Source organism: Beta vulgaris, chromosome 4 (assembly GCF_026745355.1).
Source record: "Beta vulgaris subsp. vulgaris cultivar EL10 chromosome 4, EL10.2, whole genome shotgun sequence".
Classification (NCBI taxonomy): Eukaryota; Viridiplantae; Streptophyta; class Magnoliopsida; order Caryophyllales; family Amaranthaceae; genus Beta; species Beta vulgaris.
Genome location: NC_079205.1, coordinates 50734738 through 50754052, shown reverse-complemented (window position 1 = coordinate 50754052; position 19315 = coordinate 50734738). Strand labels below are relative to the sequence as shown.

Here is a 19315-nt window from a genome sequence, read left to right as displayed (position 1 = left end):
GAAGACCTCTTTGAGGTGAAGGTGTCAATTATACGGCAGATGGCACCTCTGGACCCAGAGGGGGATTGGAATCCCACTGTTTGTTATCCTTATCAAACTAGTGAAAACAAATACGTTTCATTCCTCAATCATAAACCTCTTAATTGTTTTCATTCCACTAGGATACAAACAATAATTATTATTTTTATTTCCCCTTCTTATCCAAATCCTTTTCATTCCGTTTCCTTTAATCATACCAAACGCCCCTTAATGGCTTGATACCTCAATCAACTAATTTTAGATGAAACATTCAAGGAGAAGACAAGCTAATCATGTTGTTGGATTCCCCCAAAGAAGTATAACACAATCTTCACGAGTTTGCTTGTAAGGAGTAGAACATTAACGCTAGAAGATACCATATTTTTTCGCTTGAGTACAAAAAGTTAACAAAGCAAGGTTCACCTAGTTCATCTAGTGTTGGAGATGATTTGTTTATGAACGGTTGACAAGAAGAGTCCCAAGGGTAGTGGAAAGAAACAAAACTTCAATGTCAAATGCTCCGATTGCAAGGAGAATTAGCACTTTCAATTTGCATGTCCTACTGCAAAGGAAGACTTAGACATGTGAAAGAAGGCAAAGGAGGATGGTGTTGTTTTTTTTAGAAAGGGTGTTGATCACGAGGAATATTATGGCTTATGAGTATGACGAACATACCAAGCAAGAGCATGATCCTTATGCACAATGGACCACATAAGTATACAGAATGTGTGTTAGATTCAAGAAGTTTCCATCACTTGTCTGATAGGGAGGATTTCTCCCTCTTGCTATGGCGCTGAAGGGAAGTAGATGACTCTATCTAATGGATAAAGGGTGGAGATGGTAGGGGGTCGAGTTAGGGAGAGCGAGCTCAAAAAAGACCAAGTTATAAGGATGCCGAGGTTAGACGTCCCTGGAATAGCATCTCCTTGGGGATATTGGTAGTTTGGGTTGTGAGGCTCATATACTAGATGGATTACTTATGGGCATCCAAGACACGTGGTGGTCATGTTTGGTAAATTCATTAAAAAAGAAGAATCTTTTCATGTTGGAGCATGTAAGGGTCTTGACTCGAGGGGAAGCATGTGATACCAGCAACGTATAGGGCTTGATGGTAGGTTTGTTAGGAACGCAAGCCCAATATAGTGGTCTAGTATGGTGCTCGACAATGTATTGAGTAAACAAAGTTTTAAAGGTGGTCTATTAGTTGGTTTGTATTTCAGCACTTAGTCCACGGGGTGGTCTATGAAGTGATTTGTGTTGGCTACTACAAATAAGCTATATGAAGCTTTTGATTTGTTTCAGCCGTAAATATTTGAATTTTTTTATCGAATGACCTTGGTATATTTACCATGAATGTTGGCATAATGGTACTTGTTTGATTCTCTTTATTCTTATCCTATAAGGGTAGTTAACAGGTTTCGTTTCGCAAAAAAACGTCGTTATTGAGCTTTAATACATCTTTTTTGTTCGACTCGAAATGCTTATCATAAAAGCTAGCATATTATTACTTGTTTCTATCGAATTATCGTTGTTCATGTCCTAACGGGAACGACATAGTCCATTTATGCAAAAAAAAAAAAAAAAAAAAAAATTTTTCGTGGTCAAATTAAGCATCTTTTTGTTTGGCTTGGGATAGTTTCTGAGAAAGTTTACACAATGATATATACTTAACTTTTAATTGTGTTATTTATGACTTGAAATCTTATAAATGGCATAAGGCTAAATTTGAATGCACATATCTCTTAATATATAAATGGTTTTGATGTGATTCAAATTGGAGGTGGTAGCTTGTTCAAAGAGCTTTCCAACCATAGGTCATATGCCCAATTCCGTTGAGAAACAAGAAAGTTATGATTGTTTTACGAAAAACTGACAAAACTGTTTCGTCTCGGGTCCGATCGGGCGGTGCGCCGTTTTATGCGCTGCACTCGTTTTTTGTATTTTTCATATTTAAGTTATCTTTTAGGGTTTGTACAGGGTTCCTTATGTTATAAAAGGTTTTCCTAGTGTTCATTATTTTTAACACAACTTATTAAAAACTTTTAACCTCTAGAATTTAGGACTCCTTGTATTATTCTCTCTGATTTTCTCAATTATAGTAAAGAAGCTCTAATCCCCCACTTGTGGACGTAGGTCAAATTTGACTGAACCACGTAAATCCTTGTGTTCTTTGTTTGTTCATCTTTATAGTTTTCTCACCTTTATTATTTCATTGATTTTCTATTCCGTATTAATCAAACTACAACACCTTATTTCCTAACAGATTGTATTCTTGAGCACAAGCTTGGCCATCAGAGTTTTTTTTTTTTTTACTTCACTTTCTATTAATTATGCATTAACTTCAAAAAAAAAATATTTTCAATAGAAAAACTTGGCCATGTGGAGAAAAGGAAAATTATTATAAAAAAAGAAACTGCTACACCACTTCCAAATCAAGTAGGAGCATTGTCAAAAGACATCTTTCATGGTTGGGGTAATTGTGAAATAGAGGTAATTATGGTCCGGGCGAGGCCATTCGGGCCAAAAAATTCTCCAGAGCCCGATATTTAAGACCATTTTTGGTTGCGCTATAAGTTAGCCTGAGTTCCCGTATATTGGTTGCCATTGTTCGACTTTTTTTTCCTATCATAGTAAAAATTAAAATGAAACGGAGGGAGTAGTAGCTAAAGTGTGACATCTTTCATATTCATATATATATATATATATATATATATATATATATATATATATATATATATATATATATATATATATATATGTTTTCTTTCATATTTTAAAATTATTAGCAAAAATTATATAGGATTTGATCACATGACTTCAAGTTTATAAATTGAAATCTTATCCACTAAATCAAATAATATTTCTTGATATCATATTAAAGCAAACTAGTTTTTACTGAAAACAATAAATTTCTGGGACATAGTCCGAACCTACAAACTAGTTTAAAAATAAAAATAAGAAACCATAGTTGTTGTACAATATTTCATGGCTGGCAAAGTCTTATAAAAGACCGTCTCACATTAACACTAACGTGAGACAAGTATGTTTTTACTCCAGTTCTCAGCTTCGGTCTTTAATTATGGTTTTGTGGTTGATAATTATGATTCTGGCTATTAATTATTGTTTTATGATAAATAGTTATGATATTTGGGTATTTAGTTGTTATTGTTTTTTACAAAGAAAATACACAAAACTCAGATTATCTCTCTGCAATTTCACCACCTTGAATCTCTCCAATGGCGGAAATGTTGGAGAAATTTCAACACTTCTCAAAAACAACAACTGGAAAATTTTAATGGGTTCTTCAAACATCACTAAGAAGCTAAATCCAGATATTATTCAATCTGTTCTTCATCATGATCAGTTTTCTGATACAATTAAACTTCTGAGTTTCTTCAACTGGTCACATTCTCAACTGGATATTCATCAAAATCTGTTTTCTTTCTCAATTTTTGATGTTCTTCTTTGTAATTCTAGCTGCTTTCCTCTTGCGAATGGGGTCATTGAACGTATGTTCGAATCCCACCGACCTCCTCCCTAAGGGTGTAAGCGGACCACGAAAAGTCCAGAGTCCAATCTAGTCCAGTCCAAACTTGTCGGACTTGACTGGACTGAAAATCTTTCGGACTGGACTCGGACTCAAATTTTCGAGTCCAAATATTTTTGGACTGGATTTGGACTCATCCCTTTGGAGTCCAATAAGTCCAGTCCAGTCCAAAAATATTTTTATATATAATATATATGTAATACGTACATATACAATGTATATATTAAAAAAAATTGATACTATTTTCAAAATTTTGGAGTTTTCAACCTTCCCTCTTTAATATTTCAACTGGCGCCAGACAATTTTACTTGGCGCCAGACTATTGCACTTAACTCCATTTGTTAAATAAGTAAATTATACAAGTAGTAGTAGGCTAGTAGCCGACTAATTCTATCTCACTTCACTCCTCAGTCCTTACTACTCACTTCCTCTTACTCTTCATTTTCTTTCTACCTTGCTGTCTCGACTCTCGCATCCTCTATTTCTTCCTCAGATTAATCCTCAGTCTCTCAGCTTCCTCTCAACTTAGATCAAGGTAAGCATCTAATTCAATTTTTTATTCATAGTTTTTTACTTTAATTTAAGCTTTCAATCTAATTTGTGGATATTGCTAATTGAATCAGATGTCAAATGCTTAAGCATATCAAAAAATATTGTGAATCATTGAATCTAAATCAGGAAAAAAGATATAATAATCGGACTAGACTGGACTGGATTCGGACTCAAGAAAAAATTATCGGACTGGATTGGACTGGACTCAAAAAATATTTGGATCGGACTTGGACTCAATTTCTCGAGTCCAAAAAATTTTGGACTGGATTTGGATTTGGCAAAGTCCAATCCAGTCCAATCCACTTACACCCCTACTCCTCCCTTTATGGTTTTTTATTTTGTGGCTAGTTGTGTGAGGGAATATAATAGATGTGAATCGAAATCATTAGTTTTTGATATAGTGATCAATATTTGTAAGAAAAAGTGTTTCGTGATTGATGCTGCTAATGTCTTTTTGTGTGTTAAAGATGGTGATTTTGGCCGTAGTTTGGTTTGTTGTAATTCTTTGTTGTCTAACTTGTTGAAAAAGAGCATGATGGGTTTGCTTTGGAGGGTTTATGATAGAATTAGTGCATTAGTTTTTTTGATCAGAAAGACATAATTATGTATGCGTGATCTTGAAGTTATGGTCAGTAAAATGCATTATATTATTTTTTATGATATAACTAATATAATTCAGCATTTAACTAATATACTTTAGCATTCAACTACTATACTCCAACGATTAACTAATATACTCCAGCACTTAACTAATATATTTCAACGCTTAACTAATTTATCCAAAAGCAATTTAAGGCTAGTATAACTAATAGGTGCAAGCGCTTAAGTAATTCTACTTCTGGTTTGATGCACGTGCGTGCGATATTATAATGACATCACCTGTCTCACGTTAACACTATGTGAGACCGTCTTTCTAAAAATGAACTAGTTCATGGCTAAACACAACCCTCAAAGATACCAAAAATACACTCAAAATGGAGAATTTTTTTTTTCCCCTTTTGGAGAATTGTTCGTTTCTTTCTATAATTTTTTTATCACCATTTCAAAGACTTGTGGAATATAAATCCAATTAATATATACTAATTGTAAAATACAATATTTTTTCATGTATTAATTTAATTGTAGTTTAAATATAAAAGTCAACTTAATGAATGGTGTGGATCTAAAACTAAAAATAAATGGTCCAAACTACACAAGTTACGATGGTTACAATGAATATAGGTAAATTAAATAGTTTAACACATATTTAAAGGTAAATACTTGAATAGCTTTAAAGTTTTCCTTACAAGTTACTCCATCCGTTTCTTTTGTTATTCTTGTATTCTCCGTTGGGAAATTTCAATATGTTGTTCCTATTTTGAATCTTTCCATAAATATATAGTTCATGAATTAGATTTCTCATTAGTTTTATGTTGTAATAATTATGTCCACACTATATGGTAGTCATTTTTAACCTTTTAACCCTCAAAATTTTGCCTAATTGAGTGTCTAACATAATGTAACCTAAAGAGCAATAAATTTGTTCACACTAGTTTATAGTTAGTTTACTCTTTTACCTCTAAAACTTTTTGTATCATTGGTTGCTTAACATAGAATAACTCAAAGGAGAAGAATCTTTATTTTTAGTTAATATAATTATTATATTTAAAATAGTAAAATCTTTCCTATTTTTTGAGTTGCATTGATCTTTTCCCGATTCCAAATAGGAACAATAAAAAAAATGAAAGAAATATAAAATAAAATAAAGATTTAAGAGTTGTATAGTAGGACTGAATGAAACATGCATGCTCCTCTCCCCAAAGTTTTAATTTGTAGGCTTCTAACTAGAATTTGAAAACAAATTAAACTTGCTGGCCCCTACTCCCCTCTTTACTCTCCTCTCTCTCCTCTTCCACAAAATTCTAATATTCAGTCGATGGAACAACGCCACCTTTTTGGCAATGGTAAGCCCTTTTTTCTTTTTCTTTTACTTGTTTTTATGCTATTATTTCTAATAAATTTTGGTCTTTCTCTAATGAAGAGTTTTTCTACCCATGTATGTGAGAGTTTGGGACTGAATGAAACATGCATGCTCCTCTCCCCAAAGGTTGCATGATTGGTTGATCGAAATCATGCAGGCTTCCAATAAATGTTAATATTTTATTTACAATCACTTGACTTAAATGCAAACCTACTTCAAAATAAACTACAAAAGATTGATACACCGCCTTGGAGAAGGTTGCATTAGATGGCAATGTGAAAAACGATTGTTTTCATGAAGTGTTAGATCTCCTCAATGATTATGGTTTTGTCATATTATAATTATAATTTTTTAATTTCATATGTATTATTAGTGTTCACTTCTATTGTAGATGTCCTATGACTTCAAATCAATGAATGGATTTTAATTCTTTTTTCAAAGAACTAGACTTTATTTTAAAACCCCTATGACACTTTGTACATAATTTATAACCCCTTGAATTTTCTAGCTAATTTGACTTTTACAATTCCCGATATTAGTATCATCATGTATATTAAATATGTTTGTTGATTTGCCATCTCGATCATGATAATGATATATACCTCCTAGATTCAAAAAGTTTAATATCTATACTAATACTTTAAAAGGCGTTCCTGACTAAAGAACAATACAACGTGACACTTTTTCTTAGAGTGTTTTATTCCATGTGATCAACATACAATAAGAAAATAAAAATTATGCTGTAAAATATTAGATCACGTGATCACAAACAAATATAATAGGGTCTTAACCAATAAACTAAATGATACTTCATGCTATCATATAAAAGAAAAATATTAATAAATAAATAAAATATTTTATTGCCTAGGGCATAGACCAGGCATAAAAACTAGTTTTGTATTCTTCCTCAATCCAAAAATAAGCGAAATACTTCTCTCTTTTTATGTAAGAGATTATTAAGAAGTGTTTAACTTATTTCTAGGAAGTACTATTTTATGCACATGGTGAAGTCATGAGTGATGACAACTAATGACTATGATATTAAATTATCTTTAATATATTTGAAAAGTGAATATTAATAATCCAACCTTTAAGCGGTGTTCTTAAAACAGACCCACTTATGAATTATTTTTGAATAATCCAAACTTTTGGTGGTATTTTCTCATAATGGTCTCAGATGACTTGTGACTTGAACTTCAGGTGATTCCCCCCTCCTACTCATTTCTCTCTCCTCCCCTTTCACCTCCATATCTTGTTTGATCCCCATCTCTTACAATGGCACCCACCCCAGCCACCAGGGCCCCCACACCCCTGAAGCCTGATAATTTGCTCCCAAGAGCATCGTGCTCTAGTGCACAAATAGCAAAACCTCAATTCACCCTCTTTTTTTGAGCTGTAGTTTGTCGCCACCGCCGCCTCCCACCACTCCGCTTTCGTCGTCGCCTCTCTCTCTTCTTTTTGTCTTTCTCCTCTTTCTCTCTCTCCTCGGATCGTATTGCATTAATCGTGGTGGTTGTACGATTTCTCTCTCTTAGAGAGATGGTGGTTGTTGTGGTGGTCGTCGTCGTTATCGGTGTTGGGGCCGGGACAGCTCGGAGGGAGGGTTTGTAGGGGTTGGGCAAAATGTTAAGGGGTGATGCGAGGGATGGAAAGAGATGATGGGAGGGGAGGGATGATGGCAGGGGAGGGGCTATGGGAGTATGGGGCGAAGGGGAGAATGGGGAAGGGTGTCGTAGGGATAGGCAGAAACAAAGATCTGGGTGGAGGGGTTGGCTGCCTGCGAGGGGTGCAGGCGACTGCGAGGGATTTGCTAGCTATGTGGGTAGGAACCGATTGGGGTGGGGATGGGGCTGAGGGTGGGGTTGGGGTGGGTTGCAGGGGGTGGGATAGTGGGATAGCATGTGGTGGTTGTATTGGTGGCTAGGTGGTGATGGTTATGGAGGAAAAGAGGTAGAGGAAGGAGAAAATGGTCTGACCAATGAGAGTGTGATACGTGTCACACTTGACCTGTTATGCCAGTCAGATACAAGTCTAAGAACCATAACGAGAAGATGTCACCAAAAGGTTGGATAAATCAATAATAACTCATAAGTGGGGAATGTTTTAAGAAGACTGCTTAAAAGGTTGGATTATTAAAATTCAATTTTCCTAATAAATTTTACATCTAGCATTAACTCCACAGTTGTGTGCGTGATGCAATAACAATGGATCGAATCTAGGCTAGATCCTAATGGACCTAAATCTAGCTTCATATTATTGTACGTGGATCAAGATTCGACACGCATACGCATTTGTTGGAGAAAGTCTTGGTAACCAACTGTTTGAGTCCAAAAAAGACTCAAACACTCAAAACGTTACACAATGGTACCATTATAATCTGGTATTGGTATCAAATTGTTATCAGGATTGGTACCAAGCAACCTTACTTTGGTATCAAAATTTTCGGATAATGGTACCAATCTAACCTAGCATTGGTACCAAACAACACGCGCGTGAAATTTTTAAGGCTTAAAATGACCAAATTGCCCCCGTTTGAGTCCCCTAAGAGACTCAAACGGTTGGTTGCCTAGACAAACTCCATTTGTTGCATCCAAAAAAGTGAGTTCTAGAACTCTGGAGGGATCCACATAAATTCTGATTAATTTCAAAAAAATTAAAACAACTAAAAAATATTATTTAAAAAGAAATATCAATCACTTAGTTCATTTTTGCATTGTACTACATAAAACATCAACGAGATTATTTTAATTATCATAAAAATATAATATGACTTAACTATAAATATGTTGATATATTTCAACAAAAAAATTAAAAAGGACGCATGGAGTTGGATCTCTGAAAAATGAGATTGGAATCCAACTCTTCATACCAGGGGATTCGAAATTTAAAGATCCCTATAAAGCAGATATAAATCCATAGATCTGGAGTGGTTCATAATTCATTGTTATCCCTAACTTTGGGCAAGTTATTCCAAAATAGTTACTCCTTCTCTACTTTTTTTATCTTTCTCACCTATAATTTTGATACTATTCACAATTAAACAAAATCTTTTAGATTTTTCTCAATATATAAAAAAAAATATATTCATGTGGGGTCTTATTTGATTCGTCTCAATGAGTACTTTATTAATATTCAATTATTATATTTTTTACTAATATGTACTCCATCCGTTTCCTAAAGATCTTCCTTGTTACTGTTCCTACAGATACCAAGGAGGATCCATTTGTGTGGGGTATGGGGTAGGTAAAGTAGGAGAGAGAAAGGGGTTAAGATAAATAAACAAATAAAAAAGAGTTAAAGTAGGAGAGAGAAAGGAAGTAAAATTGAATCAATAATGTAATGGTGGACCATATGATAGGGACATAAGAGGGTAAAAAGGGGAAAAAAATTCCAAATAAGGAATAAAGTAGAAGAGGGAAAATCCTTTGAAAACGCACTTAAACGGAAAGAGGGAAGATCTTTAGGAAACGGATGGAGTATTGAAAGATATTAAATATAGAATAAGTGCATTGGCAGACATACAAAGTCAAAGTAGAAAAGATAAAAAAAAAATACAAAGGGAGTATTTCTCTTTCTTGTGATCTCTACAAAATAGTATTTGGTCAAGGGGTAAGAAAAAAAAATCCAAAAAATGAGTATCTAAATTTCGTATTTAAAATTTGCTTTAATTTTTTTTAATATGCGTATATCCAATCTCGAAAATTTAATCATAAATCCATTCCATATTTTTGTAGACAAATTCGTATCAATGAAGGATCACATCTTTTTCTAACTTTAGATATGCATATCCGATATTTTTTTTTTGTTATTTATCTTCATATATATGACACTAAAATACGGAGAGTTTGTCTTATAAAAGACCGCCTACTTTTAAATTAAAATTAGGCAATGATAAGTCCAATATTTAAAACAGAAGCCCAATACTAACTAGGTTAATTTCTTTCGGTGACTGATTTAATCCATTTATTGACTAAGTCTACTTTTACAGTAAAATTAGGCCGTCTCTTTTAATAATTTTTGAAATACGAAATAGTATTCATTGTTAGATGTGATCAATGAGAGAACCGGATATCCCACTCCAAGGCACGGAAACTACGCTTTCCTATTAGTTTAATTTCGCCCCTCTAGGATCACCGGGTTAACACGAAATAACTAATGAGACACAATGGAGAGAAACAATCCACTTAGATGATCTTCTAAGTGAATCAACAAGAACTTGTGTTTTTGTGTTTGTGAAGAACACTCAAGAGAAGATAATTGCAAGGTTTCTCTTAAGCAAAGCAAGAAGTATTTTAGAGTATAGAAAATCTGATTTTCTTCTAACCCCTCACTCATAGGAATCCAAAGGTTATATAAGCATAAACAACCTTTCATTGACTAGAGTGGTTAATCACATAACCCCCATCTTAGTCACTCATCAAAGGCCTTTAATCTACTGATTTAAGGACCTTAAAAGTCATTAAAATGATCAGCAAAACATCACAACGGATATAAAACCGTCAAGGCATCTTTTCGCATTCCAAGGCAGAAGACGCGTCGCGACTCGCGAGGCGCTGGTGGCGACCCGCGACGCCTGTTGCGACTCGCGACGGGCCACTGGTCGCGACTCGCGAGGCGCTGGTCGCGACCCACGACGCCTGTTGCGACTCGCGACGGGCCACTGGTCGCGACTCGCGACGGTTGTCGCGACTCGCGACGGTTGTCGCGACTCGCGGCCAGTCTTCTGTCTCCCTTGGTTTATCAATGCGTTTTGCCACTTGATGCACTCTAATCTTTTGCATACTAGACCTCCTCCTCTTCTAGTACATACCCTTATGAGTTTCAAACCCATTACCCTATAAATGTTCCAACAATCCTCCTCCCATTTATAGGGTAATGTTGAAAAGTTTTTCAACTTGCTATAAATCGCAAACACCATGTTCATGCATCATGGAAATATCTAACGATTGAATTTCCATTTAGTAAAGAATAATTTTACAATAATTTAGATCATAATGATAGACAAAGCTTTGAATCATATAACCATTACAAATTATTGAAGTTACTAATACACACAAACATAAACTAGGTTCTTAAAACCTCCGACACCTATGAAGCCTTGGTGTCCATATCCATTCATAAGCATTCCAAGTCAAGCCTAAGACTTGATGAAGCGGCCAAACTTCTAGCTTACATAGGTAAATCTTTCCGACATGCTCCTACAATTGAGCACTTAATCAAAGATTTATTAAGAATAAAATTCAACCTCTTTATCATTGTAGCAACAAGCACTAACCTTGGGATGTATTAAACAAGTGCTCCCAACCTCTTAGAGAAGTACTATCCTCCTTGAATTTGAGATCTAACGTTGTATTAGACATCAAATAGAGTTTTCCTTCACCATAGGTTGATCAATAGGCTTAAGACCCATCCCTTTGTTCATTTTGTTCACTAGTTCCCTTGACAACGGTTTTGTAAACGTATCCGCCAAGTTCAAACTAGACCGAACAAAATTAATAGTTATACAACTATTCCTTATCATTTCCCGCACATAGCTATGTCTAACTCCAATGTGCCTTGACTTGCCATTGTAGACTTCACTATATGCTTTAGCTATGGTTGATGCACTATCACAATGGATAGCAAGAGGTGACATTGGTTTCACCCATAAGTCCACCTCACTCAACACATTCCTTAGCCATTCCGCTTCTTGGCAACAAGAAGCCAAAGCAATGAATTCCGATGCCATAGTGGAATCCGTTATACATGTTTGCTTCTTGGTGCCCATGAAATGGCACCTCCTCCAAGAAGAAACACCCAACCACTAGTGGATGAATAATCTTCCTTATTCGAAATCCAACTAGCATCCGAGTAACCTTCTAAGATAGAAGGTTCTCTTTGTATGTTATGACATAATCCAAGGTCTTATTCAAGTACCTTAACACTCTTCTCAATGCTTGCCAATGCAACATACTAGGATTACTAGTATACCTACTGAGCTTGCCAATAGCAAAGGCTATATCCGGCCGAGTGCTAGTCATAGCATACATCAAGCTTCCAATTAAGCTTGCATACTCCAATTGTGAAATTGGAGTACCACTACTCGGAACCAAGTGAATACTAGGATCCATAGGAGTAGCAAAATGAGTCGAATTTGACTCATTATACCTCTTGACCACTTTCTCAATATAATGAGATTGTGATAAAGAAAACGACCCTTTCCCTCTTATTATTCTAATACCTAGAATAACATCCGCTTCACCCAAATCTTTCATGGAGAAGCTAGAGGAAAGGAAGACTTTGGTCTTTTCCACTTGTTCCAAATCAGTCCCAAAAATAAGCATATTATAACTCCTTTACCGTTATTATCAAATTTGCTATATACACACTTATCTGACTGATTTATTTTGAACCCACTAGACAACACAACTTCATCAAATTTTTTATGCCATTGCTTAGGTGCTTGTTTAAGACCATACAAAGATCTAACTAATTTGCAAACTTTAGTTTCTTGACCTTTAACCACAAACCCTTCAGGTTGATTCATGTACACTTCCTCCTCCAATTCACCATTAAGAAAAGCAGTTTTTACATCCATTTGGTGAATTACTAGACCATGAATCGCAGCTAATGCTATCAATAGTCTAATAGTAGCTATTCTAGCTACTGGAGCATAAGTATCAAAGTAATCGATACCATATCTTTGCCTAAAACCTTGGACCACTAACCGGGCCTTATGTTTTAGTATGGTTCCATCGGATTTCTTTTTCCTTACAAAAATCCATTTACAACCTAGGGGTTTGCAACCGGGAGGTAAATTAGCTAAAATCCAAGTGTGATTACCCATTATAGAATCCATTTCATCATTCACTGCCTCTTTCCGAGAAAGCAGAATCATGAGACTTCATAGCCTCATCAAAGGCCTAGGATCCTCCTCCATATTGTAACAATATGAAACTTGAGTCAAAATTGACTCCCTTGACCGTTCAACTAAATATAGTTGAAAATCCGGTCCAAAAGATTTCTCTTTTCTAATTCTTTACTTTTCCTAATTTCCGGTGTTGTAGTATCATGATCATTTGAAATGTCATCTACAACATTGGAACTAGTACTAGGTATCATGTCCTTTGGTCTTGGAATCGATGAGAATCTAGTCTCATCAAATATTGCATCCCTTGACTCTATCACGGAGTGAATAGAGACAAAGTCATTGGGCTCAATGACATAAAACCTATAGGCTTTGCTTGTATGTACGCATAGCCTATAAAAATGCAATCAATTCCTTTTTCACCTAAAGTTTTCCTTTTAGGTTCCGTCAATTTGACAATTGCCCTACAACCCCATACCTTAAGGTAATTGAGATTAGGCTTTTTATTACACCAAAGTTCATAAGGGGTAGTCTTATTCCTTTTATTAGGAACTCGATTTAAAATGTAACATGCAGTTAAAATTGCATCACCCCAAAAACCGTCATTAAGACCCGAATTAGAAAGCATGGTATTAACCATTTCTTTTAGGACCCTATTTTTCCTTTCCGCTATACCATTACTTTGAGGTGAGTATGGGGCGGTTGTTTCATGAATTACACCAATGGAACTAAAATAACTTGGATTATAATATTCACCACCCCTATCCGTTCGAAGTCTTTTAATCTTTTGATTAAGTTGAGTTCCACTTCGATTTTAAAGGTCTTAAACTTTTCTAGTGCTTCATCTTTAGTAAATAATAAATATATGTAACAAAACCTTGAAAAATCATCAATAAAAGTTACAACATATTTCTTATTTCCAAAGAAGGTGAACTATGAAAGTCACACAAGTCACTATGCACCAATTCAAGCAATACCGTTTGTCTAGTCACACTAGGATAAGGATTTTTTGTAATTTTATTTAGCACGCAAGTGTGACACTTCTCTAACTTTAAATCGAAAGGAGGTATAACCCCATTTTAGACATGTCATATAATCTACGATAATTCACATGACATAAACGATTGTGCCATAGAGAAGAAACATCAAGCATGTAAATAGAACTAGTACCAATTTTATTATCAATACTAAATTTAAACATTCCATTACAAAAGAAACCTTGTCCAACAAAAATACCACCCTTGGAAAGTACAAATTTATCCGACTCAAAAACAACTTTAAAACCATACTTATTCAAGAGACCTCCTGACACAAGATTCTTCCTAACTTCCGGTACATACACAACATCCCGGAGAGTTAAAGTCTTTCCCGAGGTTAACAACAATTCTACTTGGCCTATGCCTCTAGCCTTTACCGTAGAATCATTCCCCATATACAAGATTGGACCATCATCCAAATCTTTCAAAGACTTGAAGAAATCCTTGTTATTGCACACATGTCTAGAGGCTCCCGAATCTATCCACCAAGAATCATCAACCTGCACACACATAATTTCAGAAATCATAGCAACAAAATGCATTTCTTCAATTACATTAACATGTGCATTGTTACCTTGGTTTTGAACAACACTAGGTTGTGTGTTCTTTGTCTTCTTCTTGTTGTTAGAAGGACAATCCCTCTTAAGATGAGGACCATTGCATATCCAACAAGAGAGGGTCTTCCTCTTCTTGTTTGCAACATTGGTTTTGTTATGTTGTTGTTGTTGTTGTTGTTGTTGTTGGATTTCTTGGTCTTACTAGACCCACCAACCTCTACCAAATTAACGGTAGATTTAGGAATACTAGGAGTAGTATCCTTAACCCCATCTTGAGCCCGGATCCCCTCTTCAATACGAAGATGAGTTCCTAATTGCTCCATGGACATGTCTTCCTTTTTATGTTTTAAAAGATGTTTTGTATCTTTCCAAGAATTTGGTAATTTGTCAATGATTGAGGCAACCGCAATTGCCTCATCCATCACCATACCATGTGACTTATTTGGTTCAAAATATGATGAACCTCATGGAATTGCTCCATAATAGGCCGATCATTAGTCATTTTAAAAGAATTAAAATTACTAACAAGGAATTTCTTACTTGAAGCATCTTCCGAAATGTACTTGGCCTCAAGAGCATCCCAAAGTTCCTTTGCACTCTCCACATTTTGGTAGAGATCAAACAACGGGTCGGTGAGAGAGTTGAGAATATGACCACGACAAATGTAGTCATCATTCTCCCACTTTATCCTCTTCCTAGTAGTCTCAAGAGGCTCTTCCTCTCCATCTTCCGGGAGTGGTGGCATAGGGTTGATAAACATACACCACATTCAAGCGGTCAACAAGAAGTGCATCTTCTTTTGCCACCTCGATAGCCCACCCCCTCAAACTTATCCAACTTTTGGAAGTTCATAGTCATGTCCTTGAGTGTTTGAGCCATATCCGAAAAGAAATGAGAAGAAATTAAACTAATAGATTGTTAGATGTGATCAATGAGAGAACCGGATATCCACTCCAAGGCACGGAAACTACGCTTTCCTATTAGTTTAATTTCGCCCCTCTAGGATCACCGGGTTAACACGAAATAACTAATGAGATACAATGGAGAGAAACAATCCACTTAGATGATCTTCTAAGTGAATCAACAAGAACTTGTGTTTTTGTGTTTGTGAAGAACACTCAAGAGAAGATTGCAAGTTTTCTCTTAAGCAAGCAAGAAGTATTTGAGAGTATAGAAAAATTCTGATTTTCTTCTAACCCTCACTCATAGGAATCCAAGGTTTATATAAGATAAACACTTTCATTGACTAGAGTGTTAACCATAACCCCCATTTAATCACCATCAAAGGCCTTTAATCACTGATTTAAGGACCTTAAAGGTCATTAAAATGAAGCAAACATCACAACGGAATAAAACCGTCAAGGCATCTTTTCGCATTCCAAGGCAGAAGACACGTCGCGACTCGCGAAGAAGCTGCGAGTCGCGAGGCGCTGGTCGCGACCCGCGACGCCTGTCGCGACTCGCGACGGGCCACTGGTCGCGACTCGCGACGGTTGTCGCGACTCGCGGCCAGTCTTCTGTCTCCCTTGGTTTATCAATGCGTTTTTACCACTTGATGCACTCTACTTTTGCATACTAGACCTCCTCCTCTTCTAGTACATACCCATATGAGTTTCAAACCCATTACCCTATAAATGTTCCAACATTCATTAAGTTAAATTTATGATGATGTAAGCTACATTAGAATTTTGAATATACTAATAGAAATCCTTTTTCGATGTTAAATATGAAAAACGTGTAACATGCTAATAGTTATATGAAAGCAAAACCTTGGGCTAGGACCAATAAAAGTCCATATCTATTAGTGCGTTCTTGAGCACCTAGGGCTAGGAGTATAACATATGGTATGCCAAAATTAGGGCTTATTTCGGTATGTTGTAGTGCGTACGGATATGTAGAATGTATAAAGAAAGGGAGGAGGTGATGCCTTATAGTTATCCCACATCGAAAGTTGAGGAGAAAAAAGCTTTTTTATATAGGGATGGATACTTCAATTTATAGTAGAATTTTTTTTTTGAATAGGACTATCGTCGTCCTACACCAAAACCTTGCGGGTTAGAGTCCATAGAGGACAATAACTACTAGTTGGCTTCTGAACACTTAGTGTGTTGCACATAATATAGACAAAGAGTCAAAAATTATTTTGTATTAGTAAACAATATGCAAGTCATAATTTAATTCAGATAATTCAGTTTTCGATCAGGCTAAACTGGATATCTGATCCCGAAATATTGATATACACGGGATTAAATCAGACTGAAAACATAACTGTTTTGTAATATGAAAGTCTAAATATCGAACCCAGTTTTTAAGACCTGGTTGAATATCCAACTGTAATTGCAAGTTTATTCAAGTTGCAAAAAACTGATTTTGCAGTTAATGAAAATTGAACAAAGTTGTTGACATGTTCACAAAATTTTAACAATATAATGTAGGATAGGGGAGGATCTTAATTGGGACTGGCAAAGCAATGGTCAACTATGATTTTTTTTTTTTTTTTTTCATAATGGTTAAAAATTCAAGCTTTTGATGAAGAAGTTGGAAATTTGAAATTTCCAAATTAATATTTGGTCCAAGATCTGTTAATTTCCTATTTGCTTGGGTCTAAATTACCGACAATTAACTTGTTAATGTACTTTAGCCAGATTTAGTATGCTTCCAAACATCATTGTTTGACTTCACAATTTAATTCATTGAACTCGATGTTAAGCCCGTGCTACGTTTTGTGTAATTATATCTTTCATTTATTAATACTAGTTGCCTATACACGCGATACGTGCGCCAACAATCTTATGTAGGTATATATAAATGAATTTTTTTTTTTTATCTAAAAATTATGTTGGTAGTGATATAAATTATTAAGGTTCTTTTGTAGATGTTATTATCTTTTCAAATTAAAGGTAAATGATTTTTAACTGTTCAATACCGTCATTGAAAAATTTGGTCGATGATTTAATAATTTGTTTTCAACGACTTTAATATAATTCTTTAACAATTATAAATATTAATAAACCATATTGTTTGAACTTTGTAAATATGAAATATTATGTTATCACGATATATTGCTAAATTTTTTTGGTTGAAGATTCTAATTGATAATTGATTTCGTGAATTGATTGTGTCAATCTAGTTTGTCAACTTATTAATGGTATTGCATATTCTATTTTGACCTACTCATATGGCAAGTTTGATTCTCATTTTTCAATTTTTTATAAAAAGAAAAACACTGTTTTAAATTATTAGAGGATATTTTAGTCACTTCAAAAAAAGACACCACGCCTCCTCCCTTGGCTTATATAATAGAGATTTTAGTTTGAAATGATAATATCAAATATTTCTTGATTTAGTGGTCAAGGCTTTGGTCTGTATGCTTGCGACACACAGAGTCAAATCTTGAGCAACACATTTTCTACTTTTTTTTTTATTGTATATGGATTATATGTAGTTAAACACAAACGAAAAGTGCCACGTGACATCGTTCATTGTTTGGGAATGCCTTTTAATATATTTATTTATATAGATAATTCATGGCTCTGTTTGGGAAGCATTTTAGTTACCTTAAATGATAAGGTACTAACATATTTAAGGTACTAAAATGATTAGTACTATCTGGGTGGTACCTAAAATAAAATTTTATGTAGTTAAAATAACTTAAATGATAAGTTAACATTTTTACCTTTTTAAAATTAGGTGACTGAAATTTTGGAGAATCTTTTTAAAATTTTGACATCAACTAATTTTGCCAAAATAATTTATCGACAATCAATCTGATCAGGTACTCTATTAATTCAACACCTTATCAGTTTCACCTTTATCTTATCAGTTTCAGTTAATTTATTAGTTTCATTTCATTTTCAGCTCATATTGTCAAACCGAGCCGATTTAGAAGGCAAGTTTAAAAAGTTGGAAGAGCGAAAGGAGAGTAAATAAAATATGTAGACAAAAAAATAAAATAATAAAAAGAGGGTAACATTTAGGGCAAAACAAAGAAGGGACAGATGTGTGCTCCCCCCTCTCCCCCCACACCCAGGCACCCACCACCCTCGAAAACCCCCACCCCCCCAACCCCAGCAAAAAGAAGAAAAGGCAGAATGTTAGAGTTACGACTAAAACTCCAAAAGAATATCGAACAGTTTTAAAAGAAATAAGGCATCTTACGAGTTACGACTTACGACTTACGACTTACGAGCAGATGGAGCAGTAAACTCCACCAAAAAATAGGTGGATCTATAACATCAAAAATAATTCTCACCTCAAATCCTCGTTCAGCACGCTTGCCAGCCAAAAGTGGACAGAGAAAAATAGGGATTTGTTCGTATAGTAACAGGAGATATGATTGAGTGAGGTGAAGGAAGGAGAAAAAAACCGGAAATGCGGAATCGATGTTGAGGGAAATGAGGAAGGTGAGAAGCAAACGATCTGGACATGAATATATTGTAATTTCAGAGCAGAGAAGTTGTTATACCGTCATAAATACTCAGCGAACTTGATCACCAAAAATTAAATGCTCCCGAGAAAAAAATAGAGGAGCAAACTAATTTAGGAATGTAATGTCATTAATTTTTATAATTTCTAGTCTAATCTTGATCTTGTCTACTTGCATAAACATACAACTGATACAAGCTAAGAAGCGCAAAAAATACGTGCACTATATTGTTAAGCATTATGTTTTAATTTTTTATAGTTATTTTTTGAGGGGTTAATTTTTTATAGTTTGCAAGAGCAAGTAAAGCCTAATAGCAAGTAGGGCTATGCAAAGACCAGAGCCAAATCGAAATTGGACCGAACACGACTGCA

General features: G+C 35.0%; 1 protein-coding gene across 1 annotated transcript in view; it reads right to left on the bottom strand.

Annotated features, from left to right (window-relative positions):
- The window catches only part of LOC125497024 (protein BONZAI 3-like), an 82832-nt gene extending 63912 nt beyond the window's left edge, over positions 1-18920 (bottom strand). The window contains exon 1 of the mRNA XM_048643267.2: positions 18771-18920. The gene's annotated coding sequence lies outside the window, so the exon portion shown is untranslated. The remainder of the gene's footprint in view (positions 1-18770) is intronic.
- Positions 18921-19315: the final 395 nt, after the last annotated feature.